Here is a 16,115-nt window from a genome sequence, read left to right as displayed (position 1 = left end):
TTCATCTCCAATTTCATACGAATTTGATGGTATCCACTATGCAAATCAACTTTGGAGAATATTATAGAGCCACTCAATTCATCAAGCATATCATCTAGCCTAGGAATAGGATGATGATAACGAATAGTAATATTATTAATGCCTCTACAATCAACGCACATACGTGACGTACCATCCTTTTTCGGCACTAAAATGATAGGAACAACACAAGGACTAAGGGATTCGTGTATATAACCTTTGTCGAGCAGTTCTTGTACTTTACGCATAATCTCCTTCGTCTCCTCTGGATTGGTACGGTATGGTGCACGGTTGGGTAATGATGCACTGGGAATTAAGTCAATTTGATGTTCAATCCCTCGAATAGGTGGTAATCCCGGCGGCACGTCTTGTGGAAAGACGTCAGCGAACTCCTGCAAAATGTTAGTGACAGCAGGAGGCAAAGAGGAAGGCACATCCTCGAATGAAAATAATGCCTCTTTGCACACAAAAGCGTAGCAAACAGATTTGCTAAAATCTAAATCATCAATACCAGATTTGGTGGCAATTAAACATGCACTTTTCAATTTAATTTCAGAAGCAACGCTAGATGGTTTATTATTAGGCTGCATTTGTTGCTCAAAGTCTTTTTCCACAATCTGATTTTCACTTTTATTTTTCTCCTGTTTTGCTCTATTAGCTCTATTAATATCATCTTTCCAAATGGAATCAAGAGTCATAGGAAGCAAAGTAATATTTTTATCCTTATGAACAAGAGTATACTAATTGTTTCTACCATGGTGTATAGAATTTTTATCAAATTGCCATGGTCTACCAAGTAATAAGGAACATGCTTGCATAGGTACCACATCACAATCAACATAATCAGCATATGTTGAGATACTAAAATGCACACGAACAGTACATGTTACCTTAACCTTGCCACTGTTGTTGAACCATTGGATGTAGTAAGGATGTGGATGTGGTCTTGTGGTGAGTGAGAGCTTCTCCACCATCTCCATGCTAGCCAAGTTGTTGTAGCTCCCTCCATCTATGATGACGCGAACAAAACGTTCCTTCACAACTCCCTTTGTATGGAACAAATTATGCCTCTGATTTTGCTCAGCTTGTGTGACCTGCACACTCAAAACACATTGAACAACTAAACATTCATACCTGTCAGCATCTTCAGGAGCCATGTATTGCGTCTCATGATCAGATTCATCTCCACCGTGTTCTTCACGTGTAATAAGAGCCAAAGTCTCCTCATCATAGTCACTAGCAGACTCATACCCACCATCCTCAGTAGCAATCATCACACGCTAAGATTTGCATTCTCTCGCAAAATGTCCTCTTCCCTTACAACGACAACAAATAATATCACTTGTGTGCCCTGTTGATGCCATGGAAGAAGAAGAGCTCTGCGCAGGCCCGGGAGGTGTGCTCTTGGCAGATAGTGGTGGTTGTGCCTACTTTCTTGTATCACGGCTGGAGGTGGCACCTGATGGAGGTACTGGTGTATTGGAAGTAGAGGATGCACGTGGTATCCATGATGAAGATCGACCTGCAGAAAAGTTAGTTCGCGCCAATGCCTGTCGATCCTGCACTTCACGTTCAGCTTTACAAGCAAGATGGAATAAACAAGTGATATTAGTATACTCCTTATACTCTAGAATGGTCTGAATCTCTCTATTTAATCCACCCATAAAACGTGCAAGCATAGCTTCATTCTCCTCAAGAATACCACATCTAATCATGCCAGTTTGTAATTCCTGATAATATTCTTCTACAGAGTTTTTTCCTTGTCTTAAACGCTGCAATTTTTGAAGTAATTCACGTTGATAATATGGCGGAACCCAACGAGTATGCATAGCAGTTTTCAAAGCAGCCCAAGTAGCTGGAATAGGATATAATCTACAATGCTCATACCACCAAAAACATGCAAAACTAGTGAATGCACAGACAGCAGCAGGAACACGTCCCTCCTCGGGATATTGTAAACATGTAAATCGTTGTTCAGTTTCTAACTCCCAAGTAAGATATATATCAGGAACATATCTACCCTCAAATGGTGGAATATTCAATTTTAGTTTAGGGAGATGGTCATGATCTCGTACCTGAGGGTGAGCCCTACCATTGCCATTATTTGCATGTGGACGACCTGGTGGTTGTTGTGCTGGTGGTGACACGTAGTTCTGATTTTGATCAACCTCATCCTCGTAATCTCCCGCAAAATCATCCTCCTCCGCATCAGCAGCAGGAGCCACAGAAGTATCAACAGCAGCACCAATAGTTTGGCCAGGTGCAAGAGGGAGACGGCTCGCTCGGCGGAGGGTTGTTTCGCGATGTGTAGGTAGTTGTTGTTGTTGTTGTTGTTGTTGTAGAGGTGCATTAGGTGCAGCCGGTGGTGGTGGTGGAAGACGCGCGAGCAATTCATTAAACCTGTTATCGAGCTTTGTTTCGAACGTCTTCTCCATGCCATCTATCTTCTCCATGGCCTCTTCAAATCTGTTTAGCACATCTTGCACCTGTCCACTCATCATTTGCTGAAATTTATCATGCAACTCCTTATTCGTCATGTTCTCCCAGTCAGTCTTGTCGGCTTGTGATCCTGCCATGGTTAGCAACAATATTAACACACAAGAATATGATCCTACAGACTACTAACAAGAGGTGGTGGTGGTGTCACAAATCTGTCAAGCCAATCTCAAATTCTTAGCAGTTCTTACCCAGCAGCAGGCGGTGATCGGCAACCGTCGTAGTCAAAACACTCAAAGCTTGGACAGAGCGATTACCAGGGAGAGTCAAACGCACGACGTAGATGTATGTGGAGCTGGGAAGGCTTATAATATGGTAGCAAAAAGGGTCTGCAATGATCAATTCAGAGATGCGAAGTTGAATAAACGCTCAACGACGGTACTGTGCTGGTCCTAGGCTAGACCGTGCTAGAGACGTGAACCTAGAACACTAACAAAATCACGGCGCTGCACTAAACAATGGAGGATCACACTCTGAATTTTTTTTCTTTTTTTCACTTTTTTGCACTTTTTTTCCTCTTTTTTTCGCTCCGCAACAATTTTTTTTCGAAAAAGTCTACAAATGGTCTAAAAACTGCCTAGCCAGAATTTTCCACACTTAGTTTTTTTTTGAGTTTGGAACTATTTTTCTTCTATGGGTAGCACGTAATCTAGGGAGTCCTACCATGTGACAACTCGGAGTATGGCGTGATCTGGAACACGAAAACAAAGCACCGAATACTGGACTCGGACTAGGACTGGTGGTGGAGATGAATTTGGTGGAACTCGGACTGTGGTGGTATATCTGGACTCGGATTGGTGGTGGTATATGGCGATGGTATATCTGGCCTCGGATTGGTGGTGGTATATGACGATGGTATATGTGGACTCGGATTGGTGGTTGTATATGGCAGCGGCGATGTATATGGTGGGGTGGTGGTATATGGTAATGACGATGGTGTGGCGGCGGCGTGACAACCTGTGAACAGAACTCGAAACTCTAAGGGACTAGACGCTAAGACCAGCAACTCGACACGACGATGCAACCGCAAATTCAACAAAGCAAAACTCTAAAAAGACTATGCAAAGGCTCAGATTGGTTCGGATATGATGAACTAACCCTAATTTTTTTGGCTTTTTTCATCGACTGTAGGTATGAAGAACAGACTCGATCTAAACTATGAAAAACTGTAAAATCTCACCGAGCAACCTGGAAATCTGATACCACTTGATAGAGGCAAATGTGTCCCATCTTTCGATGAGATAGTGGCTATCGTTTTAGAGGAAGTCGACTTTAACGATCCGACTACGAACGTGCGAGGATGTCGCGCCTTAGCAATCGCTAAACCAACTCCGAGGGGTTATTGACCATGCCGGATCACGTCAACGTGACCACGAGGGCCTGTTTCCTACGAGCAAACGAAGAACAAGCAAGAAACTGAGATTGCAATCTGGATATTGCGAATATAAGATGAAAGCTTTATTTCTATGACGTCTTGGTCTGGTCGTTGGACACAAACGAAGTACGCGAAGTTGCAGCTATGGAGAAATTTTAATCTAAACAAAACCCAAAGTCTAAACGATGCCCTAAGGGCTGTATATATGGAGGAAGAGGGGGAATTTCGTGTCCCTTGGAGGAGGGGTCCGAAACCAACCCAAACTCTTGTTTCTCCACACATACAGACTCTAAAAACAGCCTATACTTAAGTATTTCATAAATACATGGGCCTGGCCCAATAATAAGGTGACGTAGCACCTAAAATAGCCTCTGGACAAAATTTATGAAGTGGCATCTTGGATATTTCATCCAAGGCTTCATGCACTCCTTGGCTTCAAAGTCCTGAAATCATCACTTGTAACTCCGTTCTAGATCCCCTTGCGCATGCCATCATCTCCACGCTTGAACTTGTTCCAAGGTTCATCTTTCTTGTCCAAGCTAGGTCCTTCATTTGTAAGCAAGACAAATGTATCTAATTTAGGCAGCATCATATTCTCATGAACATGAGAATCGTTACCAAGAAACGAAAGTACCTGATAATTCAATTGGCGTGCGTGAGCTCTAGTAATTGGTCCAGTATGTATAGCAGCAGGGGCTGTGCATGTAACAATGGTATTGATGTCCTCATCAGGGATGCACACAATACAAACAATGGTTTTGAAAAGACAGATTTTATCTGTGGCTGTCGGAAAAACATCAAACAAATGACAGCTCACAAACGTCGCATCTAGCGTAGGCATATAATAGGGGTTGGGTCTTCTAAGGTCAATAAATCTTCAAAGTCATCAAGCTCTACGAGTCTTGTTCATGTCTCCGATGGCTTCTTTCGGTCGTGCTTGTCCTTCTCAAGTTCTTTTGCCAGATCATTCCTATTGACGTCAAGTCTCTCGTGACGTCCTTTAATATTCTGGAGTTGCGTTCCAAACTTCTGGTTTCAGCATCCTTCGCATGAACCATGGTCCTATTGTCCTTCAGTTCCTGACAAATCTTCGGTATTATCGAGGTTGTATCTCCTCCAGCTTGTCTACTTTCAGCTCCTGGTTCCATAGTTCTTCACGAAATGCTTTCTTGTCTAATATGGCTTCCTGGAGCTCCATTTTAAACTTCTTGATGTACTACTCCTGATCCTGGTGATACACCGGCTAAGGTTAAAACTTCATCTTTTGCCGATAGATGCTCCATCAGCCTTCTACCATCCAATCCTTCCGAAAAAATGCATGCTTAGCTCAGCTCGGTGACTATAGTATCAGTGGCGATGACATCACAGATAACCGTGTTTCTGCCCTTGTCATTGCCATGAGCTATCTTCCATAGTTGATATCTCCTTCCTTAGTGTTTTCTTGACAAAACTTCAAGTTCTCATGCTCCTTGTTTCAGTCTTTCTCCGATACACCTTGATCTCGGTATTGACAGCTTCCATAGTCTGCCAAGTTCCATAAGGGGTGCCTTCCTAGGTTATACAAATCTGGAAAATTCTACAGAGCCTTCAAATTTTCCTAGTCTTCGGAGTCTTCAACCGTTGTAGTTTCCATTATCATAATGTATGGTAAAATCCTCTTCAATCTGAATGGTCTCGGTTGCCCGATATCTTGTACTTCTTGGAGTGGTCTCATCAGTCGAATCTTCATGTGGTCAAGAGGGAAAAGGGGGTATGGTCTCACTAAAAGGAGATATTTGAATAAGCACAGGAGAGAAGAGAGATAAAACATCTTTTGAAAATGAAGTTGTGGTGAAAATCTTTCCTATGAGCTTGCCAATTTCTAGGGTCACGGCCTACAGTCAACATGTGCTCTGATACCATCTTGTAGCGACCCGACCCGAATGGATCAAGTCTCTGTGCTTAAGTGTCATCCCTGGATCAATATGCTGACACACACAGTACTCGAAGGATTTATAACAGAGGTAAATCACATGTATAAAGTAACATAAAATAGTATTACCTCAATCCAAATAGCGGAAGTAACAAGGTTGTGGATTCTCATCAACACCAACGGCAAAGTTGAGTGTAGAAATTGTAACCCTAACGTATCACTTACTCGTCATAAGAATCCTGCAACATGAGACGTTGCAGCCACAAAGGGTCAATACATTGAATGTACTGGCAAATTCACACCATAGAGAATTGATGAACAATGGCTATCACTACATGCATATATGGCTGGTGGAAAAGTTCTATGGTTATAAGGTTTTTGCGAAAAGCCAATTTTTCCCTACTACAAAGGAATATATTTTATTTAACTATCAAGGTGGTTGTTAAACATTGAGAGTGTAGACACCCTCTCAATCCCAATTAAACATCATCATTAAAACCCAACAAGATTAATTAAAGTCACATGATGAGATTCACATGATAATCCAAGTACTGGATACTCATGACGTCCATAACCGGGGACATAGCTAATCATGAGTAGTTTATACACTCTGCAGAGGTTTGCGCACTTTTCCCCACAAGACTCGATCTCCTCCATTGGATTTCTCACACTACATGGTTTTTGAGAACCGGATGACCGAGACATAGTCTTTCAGAAGCGCTAGCACCTTACGATCGGGTAGACAGTGCAAACCTACATCCCCTACATCTGCTAGTCTACCACTGTAAGAGTTCGCACGACTTAGCAACTATGCTAGAGCCCATAATAGCTTGTGGTTGCACATAGAAGTTTCTAGTATGAATAATCTCATGATCCCTTTGAGCCTGGGTGACAGTCCATAAAGAAAAACAGGCAATCGCTGGAATACCCAGGTGCCTAAACAGGCAATCGCTGGAATACCCAGGTGCCTCAATCCACCCAGATGTGTGTTAAAGTTGCCACCTGAAGTAAACCATTAATTAACAATCTCACATCTGTTATGGATACACTCACCCAATCCACTTCTACTAGCATAGCATGGCATAATAAGAAAACGTAGAAGTAACTCCCAAGGGTTTGATAATAAAACAGGTAATAGGTACTACCTCATCTACTTCCCAAATCCCACATATTAATCAGATCCTAATCATGCAATTGTTTGAGGATTGATATAATGCAATAAAAACTGGGTAGTAAAGAGGTATGATCAAAGTGTGAACTTGCCTGCAATGTTGATGAAGATGATTCGCACTCATAACTCTTGATAGGTCTACTCGTCACACTCTGGTCAATCTATCACAAGCAATCAATAGTAACCACACATAAGCAATCACTCAAAAGATCGGAAAGAACGAGGAAGACAATTCGGAAAACATCAAAACCAAGCAAATAACTCTTGCAACATAAAACAATTTCTAACCGTACCAAAATTATGTGAATTTGGCCTTATTAGAAAGTTTAGGTCAAGAGCTTCGATTTGCAAAAAGAATCAACTCAAACGAAGTTACAAAACTCAAGTTACGATCAAACGAAGTTTGAATTCAAAACTGGTCTAATCAAATTTTAAACTTTCAAAAACATGTTTAAGTTGATTAACTGGATAGAGGGGATCATAACGAAGAAGTGGGCATTGGTTTCGTTGGATTTGGACTAACGAGCAAAAAGATGTGGTTGTTTGAAAAACAGGGGCCAATCTATAAATAAAAATATTCACAAATGAGTCCCTGGTGGAAAACTAAAATAAAAGAAAAAATCCTACCGAACGAACGTTCACTACAAAAACCTAATGAACGGATTCGTTGCGGACAGATAAGCAGCGAATGTTCGCTAAACAAACTTAACCTAAAAAGATTAAACCGATCTAAACCGAGACTAAAAACAAAAAGAACCGGGACGAGTTTTCGGCCGTTTATACCGGTCGGGGCGGTTTTCTTCGAAAAACCGTAGGCAGCGGTTTCCGGCGGTAGCGGCAGATCGGCGACGGCGGCGCGCGGGCAGGGCGAGGCGCGGGGAGCGGCGGCGCGAGCTAGGCGGCGCGGCAGCGGCGAGCGGCGACTATGGCGGCGTGGGCGGCGGGGTGGTGCGGGCGGCGCGAAGCGAGAGGAGGCGAGGCGGGGCTCCGGGCGGCGCTATTTATAGGCGCAGGAGACGTGGAGGAGGGGGCGGGGTCGAGACGGCGGGGAGAGGCCGGGCGGAGCACGGCGGCAGCGCTGGCGTGCTAGCTCGGGACTTCGTCCCGAGCTTTGGGGCGACGTGGTGGTGGGCTGGGCCGCGGCCTGGCCTGGGAGTTGGGCCGGCCCAATCGGAGGGAAGGGTTTCCTATTTTTAAACGTTTAGCAAACAAAAGAAATAATAAAACGATAATGAAATAAAAACAAACTAGAGACATATAATATATCGAAATTTTCAGAAAAAGATTGTCTACAACGTGAACATTTCCCGAGCATTAAATAAAATTCACACAAATTCAGATAATTCAAAGAGTGCTATTGCCCTACTATAATCCAATAAACATCATTTTAAGAATACCAAAATGACTTCAAATTTATTTATCTCCAATTTTTTTATGTAGGGAATCATGTTACCCTATTTTCCATGTATTTTGTTTTTGGAGAAAAATAATTTGAATAAAACCCAAATAACTCCAAATTGAAAAATAATTTCCAAAAGGACTTTGAATTGATCGTTTTAACTTCCAACTCATATTTCATATATTTTGAAGAAGTCATTTTATCTTCTCTCGTGAAAATCATTGAGTTGCATAAAGTTTCAGAATTTGAAATATTTTCAAATGAAATTCAAATATTTTCAACACGCTTTTCATTTAAATAAATGGAAGAAGTCATGTCATCTTCTCTCTGGGGTTTTGTGATGAAAAGTATTTGAATTCACGAAGATCAGAAAGCAAAGTGAAAGTTTTGGAAAAGTCATTTTATTCCCTCTCATTTAACTTTCAAAAGGATTCAAATTCACTCACTTTTAGTCAATCAAACAAACTATCTATTTAATATAACTTTCCAAAATTTAGAATTTTGGGATGTTACAATAAATTGGTGGCTGCTTAGAGTTAGTGCATGGCTTTTGTCGTTTGAGAGCAACCCACCTCCGAAGCATTTGAGAGAGAGATCCTTGAAAGGACAAAGCCCTATACACCTAGAGCCAAAGAGTGTTAGGCATCACGAAAGTCCTTCTGTCCGAGTGATCTGAAGACTTGTTACACTTGAGGACTGTGAATCCTTCATCTGGTTAGGCGTCATGTTCTGAGCGTCCAAGAGTGATTGTGGATCACCGGTGAATGAAGTCTATGAAGGTTTGGAAGTCTACCTTGAAGACTTACCAGAGTGATTGGGCGAGGACTGTGTGTCCTTAGCTCAAGGGGAATAAGGTGAATACGCGGTCTTCTGAGTTAAATCTCAGCCTCCCTAACCGGACGTACAGTTGTCACAGCAACTGGAACTGGTCTACCAAATCCTTGTCTTCACCAAGCTACTGGTTCTATCCTTCACTTCCCTTTACTTTACATTTTGTCTTCGTGAAGTCATTGCTTGCCTTTATAATCTGATTGACTTCACTGAGTGAAGACTATTTACTGTTTGGCTTCACACTATCTTCCATCGTGATCCTTACTACCTAGCTGCTGATAGTCTTCGTGCTTTCACTTCATTGCTTACTTGACTATGGCCTATCTAGTGTAGTCTACCTTCCACTGCATATCAATAGGATCATTTCTACTGTTTGTCTTCAAAGCCCCCGTGTTTTGAATACTTTCATAAAAATCGCCTATTCACCCCCCCTTTAGTCAATAACTAGCACTTTCACATCCTTTGCACATTGCCCATGTGGGCTCCCACCATGATGCCATAGAGTGGGCTATAAAGGTAGAGGACTCCCTAGCTATTAGTCACCATACCCTGGCAGTACCTACGTCTCCGGCGTCAGCCGAATAGATAGCGGCTCCTCATCCTTGCCATAATTTAAGTTTAAAGTGAGCCCGCACTCACACGTCCCATCTGGCGTGTGGCAGTTTTGACCGCGCAAAGCAAGGTGAAGGGTCGCATCATTATTGTCATTGTTCTCCTGAGTATCAGCCCTATGGCCACATAGGCCGGCCAATAAAATAGACCGACCACTTCGGGAGGCCCACCAGTCCTCAGGGAGGGGGTTAGCGCTGACTGAGGTACCCGGAGGCACTGGTGTCCGGGGCCCCTAGGGGCTTCGAACACATAGCACCTTCTACACACGCCTATTGATGCACGCGTGATCCGTTTCGCCCAATCCAAGATACCCCTATCCTCCATATTGCTCATAGTGGTGAACTGCATGGTCGAAGCGGAGAGGGAGAGGAAGGCGGGATCGGCGCTGGCTAGAGGGAAAAGATGGGGACGACAAGGGTTGAGCCACATTGTCCTGCTTAAATAGCCGAATTTGACCCTGCGAACATTGCAGTGAAGCGGAAACATGAGTGCGGAACAGTGATGTCCTGACGGAACGATGGGTTTCTGCATGGACCCCCCCTCCCCCTTTAGTCCACACATCCAAGTGTGTCCGGGCTTCCCCATATCTGCCCACATATGGGGTAGCCCATGGATAGTGCGGGACAACCCGGAAGCTTTGGGCTGGGTATAGACGGTTCAGTTGGGTGACAATGACGAGGGCATCCGTACGGTCATGTGAGGGATCCGGTTCCCTAGGTTTTCCCACCCCAATAACAGAATGAGCACTGTCCCAAAGCTAAGGTTTCCTGTCACAACACAGACCAAATCTCTTGTATTTACGACTTCTGAACAAAATAGTCTTATTCATCGGATTAAGTTGGCGTATGGTCGAAGTTGAACCATTAGTATTTACCTACTGATAAAGCGGCTATCGCTTCTGCTCGCTCACCGTCGTGGTTGTTTTGCAAAAAAAGAAAACCTTCAGACTTTTTATAATTGAACCCGCAGTCCACCGTGGCCCGACTGTAAGTGGAAAAATTGTTTCATCGCGTCGTTGACACTGCTTTCGCGCACGAGAAGATGAGGGTTCCTCTGCCAACACTGCTGTCACGCCCCCATCCTCCTCTCCCCGGTGCGCCGGCGAGCTACCGTTCTCATCCTCTTCCTATTCGGTGCGCTCTTCCCACCACCGTCGTGCCACAGACATGCTCCTCACGATGTGTCGCATGCACACGGCCATGTCTCGCTCGACCATCCTCATGCCTCCTCCTTTGGGGTCCGGCGAGCGGCATCGGTGGCCATGACAAACTGGCAAGGGTTATGTCACATCCCTAGTATATGGCAATGCTCTAGACTAGCTAATGGTGTTTGCATCATGTTTAAATTCCCAAATGAACTTGAAATGGGGATGACAAACCCTAGCCCCAAATTGAATGCAATTAGGATCAAAATGAAAAAAATATTTTCAATGAATCCAAAATGCCCTTCAAATTTTTTCATTATTTATGGAAAGAGGTTGAAACCTTTACCACACGTCATGCACATTTTTCCAAGGCATTTATGGTCTTTGAATTAAATCATATTCTATTTGAAGTGGAACTATAAATTCCTATAAAACATTTGGTAGCTCCAAATATTCTGAAACTTGGTGAGGGCCTCTGGTTTAAATTAGATAGTGGCCACAACAGTTTTCTGGATTTTATAAAGTGATTAAGTATTTTTACTAAATCAGAAACAAGATACAAAAAATAGAAAAGATAAATAAAAGACAGAAAGCAGAGAGAGAGAGAGAGAAACCCACCTGGACCTTACCTGGCAGCCCAGCCCACCTGATCACCCCCTCCTGTCGTCTTCCTCCTTGCCAGGAGGATGAACGCGCATGCCCGACGCGTGGTCGCCGCATGCCGGCCACCTCCTGCTTGCTTAGCTGCCCCTCGATGCCCTGGAGGCCCTGGACGTCGCCACACAGCCCCTGGTCCTCTCCCTTGCTCCACTCGTCCTTCTCTCCCCTGGATCCCACTCTCTCACCACCGAGCAGGGCTCGCCGCCACCGACGCCGTTCACCGTAACCACCGTGCCCCTCTGGCCCTCTCATCTTGCCCCAGAGCTTCGCCTCGCCGCCTGCTACCTCCTCAACGAGCCAAGCGACCCGGGAATCTCTGCATCGACGACATCTCCATCTTCTCCATAGTAGGCCACTGAAGCTCGCAGGCGTGGATTCGCGAGCTCCAGACCCTCCCTGGCCTTGTCGTCGACTCTACTGGATTCGCCCTGAGCCCCTGCCCTTTTCCCCTCTCTCCCTACGCTCGTCTGCGTCCTATAACCACTGTGGCCATCGGAGTCGATTGCTCCTCGCCGTCGACCATGTCGCTACCATGGCTACGGCCGTGCAAGCACACATCTGAGCTTACCACCGAGCTCACTTCACTCCCACGAGTCCAACGCGCCCACCAACAACTCCTACCATGCCCTACACCGTCGATTCGTTCGATGCCCGAACATCGGCAGCCGCACTTGCCATCACCGACATCGTTCTAGGCCATCTCCGGCGAAGCTGAGAGCACCACTCGACGTGCGCGAGATCCAGCTACTCGTAGATGGGCTCCATCATGTTTTGGTCACCGGAGGGAGATTTCCGACACTCACTGCCGTGTTTGGCCTCGCCGGCGGCCTAACTCCGGCCAAATCCGGATTAGCAGTAATGACCCAGCTAATCACCCGCTAATTAACCCTCCTAGCTCACTAACTGACGGGCCCCACCCCTTAATTAACCACAGGGTTATTCCCTGTTTAAATTAACCTAATGCCCGTGGCCCCACCGGTCAGTTTGACCTTGCCACCTCAGCATTCACCTGGCCCCGCCGGTCAGCCTCTGATGCTGACCCTGTTACACAGACATGCGGGACCCACCGGTCAGGTTTGACCTAGACCCGGTCTATTGACCTGCTGATGTCACACCGACGTCATGCTGACGCAGTTAACCATTTTCTAGATTTATTCTTATTCAGGATATTCCAGAAAATGCTTTAAACTTCTAAAATTCATAGAAATTAAACCGTAACTCCAAATGAAATAATTTATATATGAAAAATTATCAGAAAAATCCAATCTTTCCATCTGTACCATTTTCATGCATGTTAGAACCACTTATGGCTAATGTTTAGGACAAATAAAATAAATGGCATTTAAATAACCACATGTGGAGTTTGAATTTGAACCTTTGTGTAGTGCCCCGAGACCGATGTGCCAGGTGTCTTCCAGTTATTCGCTATTGTTGCCTTGTCTTTTTCTTGCATGTCATGCATTTCATATCATGTCATCATGTGCATCGCATTTGCATACATGTTCATCTCATGCATCCGAGCATTTTCCCCGTTGTCCGTTTTGCATTCCGGCGCTCCTATGTCCTCTGGTGTCCCCTTTTGCCTCTTTTCGTGTGCGGGTGTTAAACGTTCTCGGATTGGACTGAGACTTGCCAAGCGGCCTTGGTTTACTACAGGTAGACCGCCTATCAAGTTTCGTGCCATTTGGACTTCGTTTGATACTCCAATGGTTAACTGAGGAGCCAAAAAGGCCTCGTGTGTGTTGCAGCCCAACACCTCTCCAAAGTGGCCCAAAACCCACCCAAACCCCCTCCATCATCTAGTTCGTTCGATCACGATCGCGTGGCCGAAAACCGTGCTCAATTTGGACACTCCTAGCTCCCTCTACCTATATATATATGTGATCCCCTCCAAAAATATCGCGGACGAAACCCTAGTCCTCTTCCTCCTCGCGCCGCCGGACATGTCCGTCCCGGACCGGATGCGTCTGCCGCCTCTCTCGTCCAATCGGACGCCGCCACCTCACCACCGCCGCCCTCTCTCTCCTCCAGCCCCACCGCCGGCCCGTGCGGCCCGGATCGGGCCCACGGGGCCCATCTCGTCGACGCCGCATCCCGCACTCGCCCTCCCGACGCCGTCCATCGCCAGCGCAGCCGCTCGCCAGACCACCATGCCCAGCCGCCTCGCTCACCGCGCGTCGCCGCCTCGATTGCCACATTCCTCGCTGGAGGCCGCCGGCCGCCGCCGCTTCCCCCTCGTCGCCGATCTCCGCCTGAGTTCCGGCCGGCCTCGAGCTCACCGGAGATCCACTCTGGCCAGATCTGGACGCTGGGTGCATGAGATCCACCAGCACCCCCATCCAAACACCGTCTCGAGCCCCGGATCCCTCTGTCCCGGGTTCTCCCCGTCCCGTTTCCCGCGAGGTGAAATCTACTAAGTCCCCAGATCTACTATACTTTTAGCTCATGTTCATCGCTTGATATCTCTGCACCCATGGCTCCGTTTTGGGCGTGTAGCATATCAAATTGCTCGTCTCGACGAGTACTTCATTTCATCTCATCGCACCATGTTCATTTGAGCTCATCTTGTTGCCCTAAATGCGGTTGCAAGAGTGCTAGTTTATATTAGTTTCAGATTCTTATCAGTAATTGGACTTTTGTCATTTTTGCCATGATTGATGTGTGCCTCCTATGAACTTGAGCCCTACATGTGTTTTGAAGTATGCCATGCCATCTTTACGGGGGTGTATGCCATGTATTTTGGTGATCTATGTGGTTACTTGCACAAGCATGCAAAGTAGCCCTCATGCTGATTTCAGGGACTTAGAAATCTTCTAAGTCTTTGTCCTGTCAATATTTTTATGCCATGTATTCATGTTGCTACAGAGTGATCCATGACTCTTTTGAGCATGATCGGTAAGGATGTTTTGTAGATATTGTGGTGCTCTATCCATCCATGTCTTTGTTTGCAATTATGGAGCACCCTAGCTTGACTCAATCAAGCTCTACTTTTGCTATAAAATGTTCCTGGCAGAATGTTTACGTGTTAAGCATTTTTGCCGACCTTGTTGTAGTTGATCCATGCATGCTACGATGTTGCTCTTGCCATGTTTACCTTCTATGTCATGTCTACTTGCTGGGTGTATGCTTAGTTTGTCATGCAATGCCTTGTGGTGAGTGCATCGAGCTCGTAAACATGCCTACTTGATATCTGTTTTGCCATGTTCCAGTTTTCTACCAAGTCTGAATCTGTTAATGTAAGTTGCTATGTTCACATGGTTGCCATTGTATTTTCTGATCCCTTTTGGCTTAGGGTCAGTAAGGGACTTTTGTTGTATGCTTTGTGTAGCTTCATGCCATGCCTTGATTTTCCATGATATGTTCCTGTAGCATGTTGTTATCTTGCTCTAAACATTGCTTCCTGATGTTAAAATCCTGCCATGTTGTTATTTTCTCTAAGTCTGTAACCTAATATCTTTTGCTCTTTTGCCATGCTTGTTTGAACCTTCTATTATGTGATTTAGCCGTAGCTCAGTGTTCATCTTATGTCAAGCATCTTGAGTGGATCCCTGCCATGTGATTTGTTGTTATGTTAGAGTGCAGTAGCTTGTGGTTCTTGATGCATCTAGATGGCCTCGTGCTATTAATCACAGCTTTGTGCCATTATTGTTTTGCTTGCCATTTGCAAACCGTGCATCCGATTCCGGTGATCTTTATATCGATTTCGACCGAAATCATCTCATATTTCCAGCGGCACTCTTGGTTTGCCAAGTTGAGACCAGGTTCAATATTTCCTTTCCGAAACATGCATATGCATTGCATATCACATCCCGCATATCATGCCATGTTTTGCATCATGTTGCTTGTGCATCGCACTGTGGTTGATTGTGTCTCGCTTTGCTTGTGTTCTTGTATTTGGTAGAGCTAGGAGACGAGTTCGTGTTCGAGGAGCCTGTTGAGTACGCTTACGAGGTTCAAGCTTTCGTCTTCTCGGAGAACTTTGCAGGCAAGATGACCATACCCTCGAAATCGCTTCTATCTTTGCTTGCTAGATGCTCGCTCTATTGCTATGCCTTTGCTACGATACCTACCACATGCTTTATCATTCCTCCCATGTTGCTAAGCCAAGCCTCTAACCCACCTTGTCCTAGCAAACCATTGTTTGGCTATGTTACCGCTTTGCTCAGCCCCTCTTATAGCGTTGTTAGTTGCAGGTGAAGATTGGAGCTGTTCCTTTTTGGAACATGGATATTTTTGGGATATCACAATATCTCTTATTTTAATTAATGCATCTATATACTTGGTAAAGGGTGGAAGGCTTGGCCTTATGCATGGTGTTTTGTTCCACTCTTGCCGCCCTAGTTTCCGTCATGCCGGTGTTATGTTCCTTGATTTTGCGTTCCTTACACGGTTGGGTCATAATGGGAACCCCTTGACAGTTCGCCTTGAATAAAACTCCTCCAGCAAGGCCCAACCTTGGTTTTACCATTTTCCACCTAGCCTTTTCCCTTGGGAGTC

The sequence above is a fragment of the Triticum dicoccoides genome, chromosome 6A, assembly GCF_002162155.2.
Source record: "Triticum dicoccoides isolate Atlit2015 ecotype Zavitan chromosome 6A, WEW_v2.0, whole genome shotgun sequence".
In the NCBI taxonomy this organism is placed as follows: Eukaryota; Viridiplantae; Streptophyta; class Magnoliopsida; order Poales; family Poaceae; genus Triticum; species Triticum dicoccoides.
Note: the sequence above shows the minus strand (reverse complement) of the source record.